Source organism: Lissotriton vulgaris, chromosome 9 (genome assembly GCF_964263255.1).
Source record: "Lissotriton vulgaris chromosome 9, aLisVul1.2, whole genome shotgun sequence".
Lineage (NCBI taxonomy): Eukaryota > Metazoa > Chordata > Amphibia > Caudata > Salamandridae > Lissotriton > Lissotriton vulgaris.
In genome coordinates, this window is record NC_141697.1 from 861,363,300 (window position 1) to 861,370,486 (window position 7,187).

The window sequence follows — 7,187 nt, forward strand, 5'->3', positions numbered from 1 at the left end:
ATATATATATATATATATATATATATATATATATATATATATATATATATATATATATATATATACAAACAAATCTTCTCCTTCTATAAAGGCAAGGGGACATGGCAGGTCTTGAGAGAACCATTTTATTGAAATTTTATGGCATGACGCGTTTCGGCGGTAGCCTCTTCAGATGCCTGCGGTGTTACAAATTTCAAAGTTTTCGCCTATTTATTTTGCCCCTCCTAAAGTAGCATGGGGCGCACCTGCATCATATCTCGTCAGACAACACTCGGCCAGTTCATAGTTATGGACTGCAGATACCATCACGCAGTTGGTTTGCAATGTGGACGAGTGTCTCTTACAGCCGTACATATATAGCGACCTTTTTGTTAAATGGTGAAAATGAGTTTAGTGGTTCCTGAGAAATTAATAAATTTAGATATATTAGTATCTGGGGACCGCGGTAGATCCGCGAACCCTCCCAATCTTGAGCTTGACTCAGATTGGCTACCAACGCTTCAAACCAGGAAGTGTTGGCAGCCATCTTGTGACTCGGTTGAACCGAGTCACAAGAAAAATGGTAAAAAAACAAGAAAAGGGCCAACTACCCCTCCTATTACCTCCAGTAAGTCCCACATAGTGGGATTGCTCAGAGGTCTTCAGAGGCCAAGCCCCCCTTCCTCCACCTCTCCGCAAACACGACTACTAGCTAAAGAAGCATTTGCAATGTGATAGGTCTCGCATTTGTAAGAATTAGCGTTATTGGGGTTGTAAATGTAAACGCTTTTTTACTAATGTTTTATGGAGTGGATATATGTTGTGTGTAGTGGAATTATGTGGATAGAAAGTACGTGGTATTTAGTGTACAGGAATTATGTAGAGTGAGATTATGTGTTATGCAGAGTAATTATGTGGAATGGTAGTCTGTGTTGTGGAGTGGTAACCTCAGGCTTACTCTTACTCATTTCCATAGAAGCTAAACTATACACTAAATGAGACACACAAAGAAGGGACCACTGATGAGCAAATCTTGACCTAGTCAGAGGTATGAGAAGGGCCACTGGAATTATGCGACTGTTAAGCTGCACCCATTTCTGCACAATTATACTTTTTCCCCATGTGTCCATAATCCATCATCTGCTGCATAATCTGCAGACTTGAACAAACAAAACCTTGTTTCTAGCTCAAATGGCTCAAACGTTACAATAAATGCAGCTACAAGTGTTACAGCGTGGTGGAAGACCCTTTGCGAAGCTGGAATGGTCACCTGTTACTTATTGCGAAATGTGGGTGTTAAATTGGTACTAATGGTGTGCAAACCACTTTTGCTTCATTCTGTGCCTCTCTTGCCTCTTTCTGCATTTCTCTTGCTTTTTTCTGCACCTTTCTTCTTTTTTCTGCACTTTTCTTGCTTCTTTATGTACATCTATTCCGCTTTTCTTCACCTCTCTTGCTTCTTTCTACATCTCTCTTGCTTTTTTCTTCTGTGCCTCTCATGCCTCTTTCTGCATCTCTGTTGCTTCTTTTAGCACTTCTCTTGCCTCTTTCTGTATCCTCTTCCCTTTATTTACACCTCTCTTGATGCTTTCTGTCGTTCTTTTGCCTCTTTCTGTGTTTTTCTTGCCTCTTTTTGCACCTCGCTTACTTCTTTCTGCACTTCCCTTGCTTCTTTCTGCACCTCTCTTACTTCTTTTTGCACCCCTTTTACCTCTTTCTGCACCACTCTTACCTCTTTCTGCACCTTTCTTGCCTATTTATGCACCCCTGTTCCCATTTTCTACATCTCACATGCCTGTTTCTGCAACTCTCTTCCCTCTTACTGCATTTCTCTTGCATCCTTCCACACCTCTCATGCTTCTTTCTGTACTTCTCTTGTCTCTTTCTGCACCCCTCTTACCTCTTTTTCCATCTCTGTTCTTTCTTTCTGCACTGCTCTTGCTTCCTTATGCACCTCTCTTGTAAATATTTGCACCCCTCTGGCCTATTACTGCACCCCTCTTCCCTCTTTCTGCTCCTCTCTTGACTCTGCATCTGTGTTCCCTTTCTGCATCTCATTTGCCTGTTTCTGGAACTCTCTTGCCTCCTTCTGCACATCTGTTGCTTCTTTCTGTACTTCTGTTGCTTCTTTCTGCACCTCCCTTGCTTCTTTGTGCACTTCTCTTAACTCTTTCTGATTTGTGTTGCTTCTTTCAGCACATCTCTTGCCTCTTTCAATATTTCTGTAGCTTCTTTCTGCACTTCTCTAGCCTGTTTCTGCACCCATCTTGCTTCTTTCTACAGCTCTGTTGCTTCTTTCTGTACTGCTCTTACTTTTTTCTGCACCTCTCTTGTTTCTTTGTGCACCCATCGTCCCTCTTTCTGCACCTCTCTTGCCTCTTTCTACACCCCTCTTCCCTCTTTCTATTCCTCTTTTGACTCTGACTGCATCCCTGTTCCCTCTTTCTGCACCTCATGTGCCTGTTTCTGGAACTCTCTTGCCTCCTTCTGCACCTCTGTTGCTTAATTTTGCACTTATCCTAACTCTTTCTGATTTCTGATGCTTCTTTCTGCACATCTATTGCCTCTTTCTACATTTCTGTTGCTCCTTTCTGCACTTCTCTTGCCTGTTTCTGTACCCATCTTGCCTTTTTCTGCAGCTCTGTTGCTTCGTTCTGCACTGCTCTTGCTTTTTTCTGCACCTCTCTTGTTTCTTTCTGCACCCATCTTCCCTCTTTTTGTACCTCTTATGCCTCTTTCTGCACATTTCTTGCCTATTTCTGCAGTTCCCTTGCCTCTTTCTCCACCTCTGTTACTTCTTTCTGCATATTTATTGAATCTTTCTGCACCCCTCTTGCCTCTTTTTGCATCTTTGATAGTTCTTTCTGAACTTCTCTTGCTTCTTTCTGCACCTCTTGTGCTTCTTTCTGCACCCCTCTTGCCACTTACTGCACCCCTCTTCTCTGTTTCTGCACCTCTTATTTCTCTTTCTATTCCTCTATTCTTTTGTTCCGTGCCTTTCTTGCTTCTTTCTGTACCCTTCTTGCCTCTTTCTGCAGCCCTCTTCCATCTTTCTCTTGCCTCTTTCTGCACCTCTCTTTCCTCTTTCTGTACCCCTCTTCCCTCTTTCTATACCTCTCTTACCTCTTTCCGCAGTTCTCTTGCAGATTTCTGCACATCTGTTGCTTCTTTCTGTACTCCTCTTGCTTCTTACTGCACTTCTTTTGCTTTTTTCTGCACCCCTCTTTTCTCTTTGTGCACCTCTTTTTGTTCTTTATGTACTGTTCTTGCTTTCTACATCTCTCTTACAAATGTATGTACCCCTCTTGCCTCTTTCTAAACATCTCTTGCCTCTGTCTGTACCCCTGTTCCTTCTTCCTGCACCTCCTTTGCTTCTTTCTGCTCTTATCTTGCTTCTTTCCACACTTCTCTTGCTTCTTTCTGCATCCTTCTTGTCTCTTTCTGTACCCTCTTCCCTCTTTCTGCACCTCTCTTGCCTCTTTCTGCACTTCTCTTGCCTCTTTCGGCACATTTCTTACTCTTTCTACGCCTTTCTTGTTTTTCTCTGCACTTCTCTTGTCTCTTTCTGTATTCAAATGGGAAGTGCAAGCTGTCAAGTTTAAAGGTCTGTGTGCTCTTGTGAATGAGATATATGTCTACATGTACATGTATTCTCACATGTGTTATGCATCAGAAGATGGTAGCTTAAATAGCGGGTAGCTTCTCTTATAGGTGGTCAAATCTTCTCAGTTCTGCTCTGTCATTCAGTTGCACAGGAATACATGTTTTATGCATATAGGTGGTATAGGGCCTCTCAGACATACTATTGAACACCCATGTGCCCTGTATTATGAGCAGAAAGAAATATATACATCTTTTTGTACACAAATGTTCAGAGTATGCTGTTTGAAACACAGTATTTGTATTTTTATGTAATAAGTCACTAGGTAAAAGCAGACCTTCACAAACTTGGTCAGACTTACAACAGTGACATGGTTAGGATTGCTGTTTTACTTTTGGTAGGCCTACCGTTCTGAGCAGTCAATGAATATTGAATCTTCAAGAGAACATTGATGTTTGAGACATCTTGGCAGAAGGATTAATGATTAGGCTACTTTGTATGATACTGTGGAAAGGTACAGTCAAAGTAGGCCTCTTTCTGCACCTGTGTTGCTTCTCTATACACTTCTCTTGCTTCTTTCTGCACCTTTCTTCCTCATTCTGGACTTCTGTTGCCTCTTTCTGCCTTTTTCTTGCTTCTTTCTGCACCTTTCTTCTTCTTTCTGTACCTTTCTTCCTCTTTCTGCACCTCTTGTGTATCTTTCTGCACTTCTCTTGCTTCTTTCTCCGTCTTTCTTCCTCTTTCTGTACATGTCCTGCCTATGAAGGCATGGTTAGAAATTAGCATTTAAAAAACCTTAGAAATTCACTGAAAAACTACAGGTTTCAAGGATGTTATAGTTATTATTAGCATGTATAAAACCTTAGAAATTCACCAAAAAAACACAGGATTCAGGCATGTTATATTAGGAATCAGCATTTAAAAAAACCTTCGATATTCACTGAAAACAAACACAGGTTTCAAGGACATTATAGTTAGACCTACATTTCACTCATACAAAATCAGAGAAATTCAGCCATGATAGTAAGCTGAGCTAACTATAACCTGCGTCCCAGCAATGCACTGCTGATGACGTCACATATCACATTACCCATGAAATGGTCAGTGACATCACTCATGACATCACTGATGACAACTCAAACATTATTTGATCAAGGCCATTCAGGCCATTCAGGCTGAACCGTATTGCGAGTTTTGTGTCCAATAAAACACTTTTGCAATATTACTAGCCCTGGGAGAGTGATCCTTGAGCAAAATTTACATGGGCAGTCTCCGGAGTCTTTTAATGTGCATCTATTATAGCGGTGCAAACAGTGACGGCTCTTCTGCTAAGGCGGAGGAGCATCTCCCCACTGAGCAGGCCAACAATGAAAAAGTAAAATGATAATAACTCATTGTTATTATCACTTTACTTTCCATTCTTGCTCAGTTGCGTAGGGACAGGGTGGGTCTGCTCCGCTTACACAGCAAGGCAGTAATGGTTTGCCCACTCCAAGTACAAAAGATGCTTTGGCCAGCCATCTCGCCAAACAGTAATGCAAACTTTGTATGTTCTGCACCAGTTCTAATCCTGTTGTGTCAAAACAACACAACAGGATCCATCTATGATCACAGCCACTCTATTGTCTCTCTACTTTGACATATGTATCATTTTGTGCTTTTTTTCCATATATTATTGATTTTTGTCATTCAGATATTCATGATTTTGAATGTTATGATTGTATGTGAAAATAATTATCTGAATTAATTAATTTTGTTATAATATTTCTATATTAATTTTGTTTTTCAAGAATTATACAAGAAATGACTGTTCGATTCAATTTGTTCATTGAGAGACATTTATACAAACAGGAAGAATCATTTTGTCCTTCTTTGTGTTTTTAACTTTAGCCATGTAAAATTGCAGGCAGGATGCATGATACATTTTTAGGTGATTCGTATTAATAAAATACTTTTTTACATTGTTTATCAGTGATCACTTAGCCTTTTTCAGCACTATGTTTGAATTATGTTAGTTAATGCAAATTAAAACATTTATTGCCTATGGATTTGTTATTTACAACAGCACCAGGCTGCATTACAGCTTTAGTGCAGAACATGCCCAGCTTCTCATTCCCAGGCTGAGCGCCGAACCATGTCACTCAGACCAATCACATTGCTGCATTACAGCATTGTGATTGGCTATGGGGAACCGGGTCCTTCTACCCTGGAAGTGGGTGAAGAGGAGCAAGAGGCCGTGGCGTTGGCATAAGGTAAGTGTTTTAGTTTTTTTTTCTTTCCCTCCCCACTTCCCCTCTTCCCCCATGACCCGCTCGCTCACCGCCAGTAAATACCAGCCACCACTGGATGCAAAACTCAGACGCAGTTTTGGTCCTACACCTTGTTCATTATGTCAAACCCCAATACCTTGTCCTTCGTTAGCATTACTTAAAAACCAACGACATAGAAAATGGTACACAGTAATTGCTTAAAACTATCATTTTCGTAGATCATGTCTGCCATCTTAGACTTGTAAATTCCACACAGTGAAGTATGACATACATTTAAATACTGTTGTTTCTCAATGTGCGTGGTAAGTTTAATATTAGAATATTTTTTTCACTTAAGGACTGAATTCATTTAATCCATGAAATCTCATAATGTATTATCAACAATCACATTATTCAGTCATGTAATGAATAATATTACATCCCTTTGCATACTCATTTTGGCTATAGACTTGCTCACTGTGGCAAACGCAAGTATTTTGTTCCTTTTTAGTGTTTCTTAAAAAAGAACAATATAAAAAAGGTGCACAGTAAACACTAAAAGCTTTCATTTTCTTAGTACTTGGCCACCATCCTGGACTAGTATATTCCGCATAGTGAAGTATTACATATATTTTATTACTGTGGTATCTCACTGTGTTATATGCTTAACAATGGAATGTTTTTTTTTAACTAAAACACTGAATTAATTTAATCCACAAAATCACATAATTCATTATCAACTATCACATTATGTCAGTTATCTAATGAATAATATTACTTCCTTTGGCAGAAATCAACAGAATTTCATCTCAAAATGCAAATAATTTTAATCACATTTCAAATTGGTCAAAATAAGAAAAATGTCCAATCTAGTGTCTTGTACATAATTAATACATTAGAAGCTTAGTTACTAGCAATATATAGTTATATATAAGGCCATAATGGGCTGACATCACAGTTCATATTGCCCTCTCTAGCTACCCTTGACCACTTAAATACAATATAATTGCTCTGTACCTTCAACACTTCTTTTGATGCACTGAAGACACAGCCTAAATTGGTAGTGAAATCCTCATTGGTGTTCAACCCAGTAAGGATCTCTGTCTCAAATTCTATGATGTAATGTGACTACAACTGTATAAGTGTTGTCACTTGGTTGCCTCCCCTAGGGCTAGGTGGAATTATATCCTAGCAGAAGAAACTTAATAAGTTGTGATTACTGCCATGTAAAGCCTGAAAATATTGCGCCACCTATTATGTGGGGTCCCTGTTTGCCATTGCACACGTGTGCTCTAGAACTCTGCGTTTGGTAGTGTGCACAGTGCTCCCTATATAGTTCTTTCCGCAGAGACATCCCA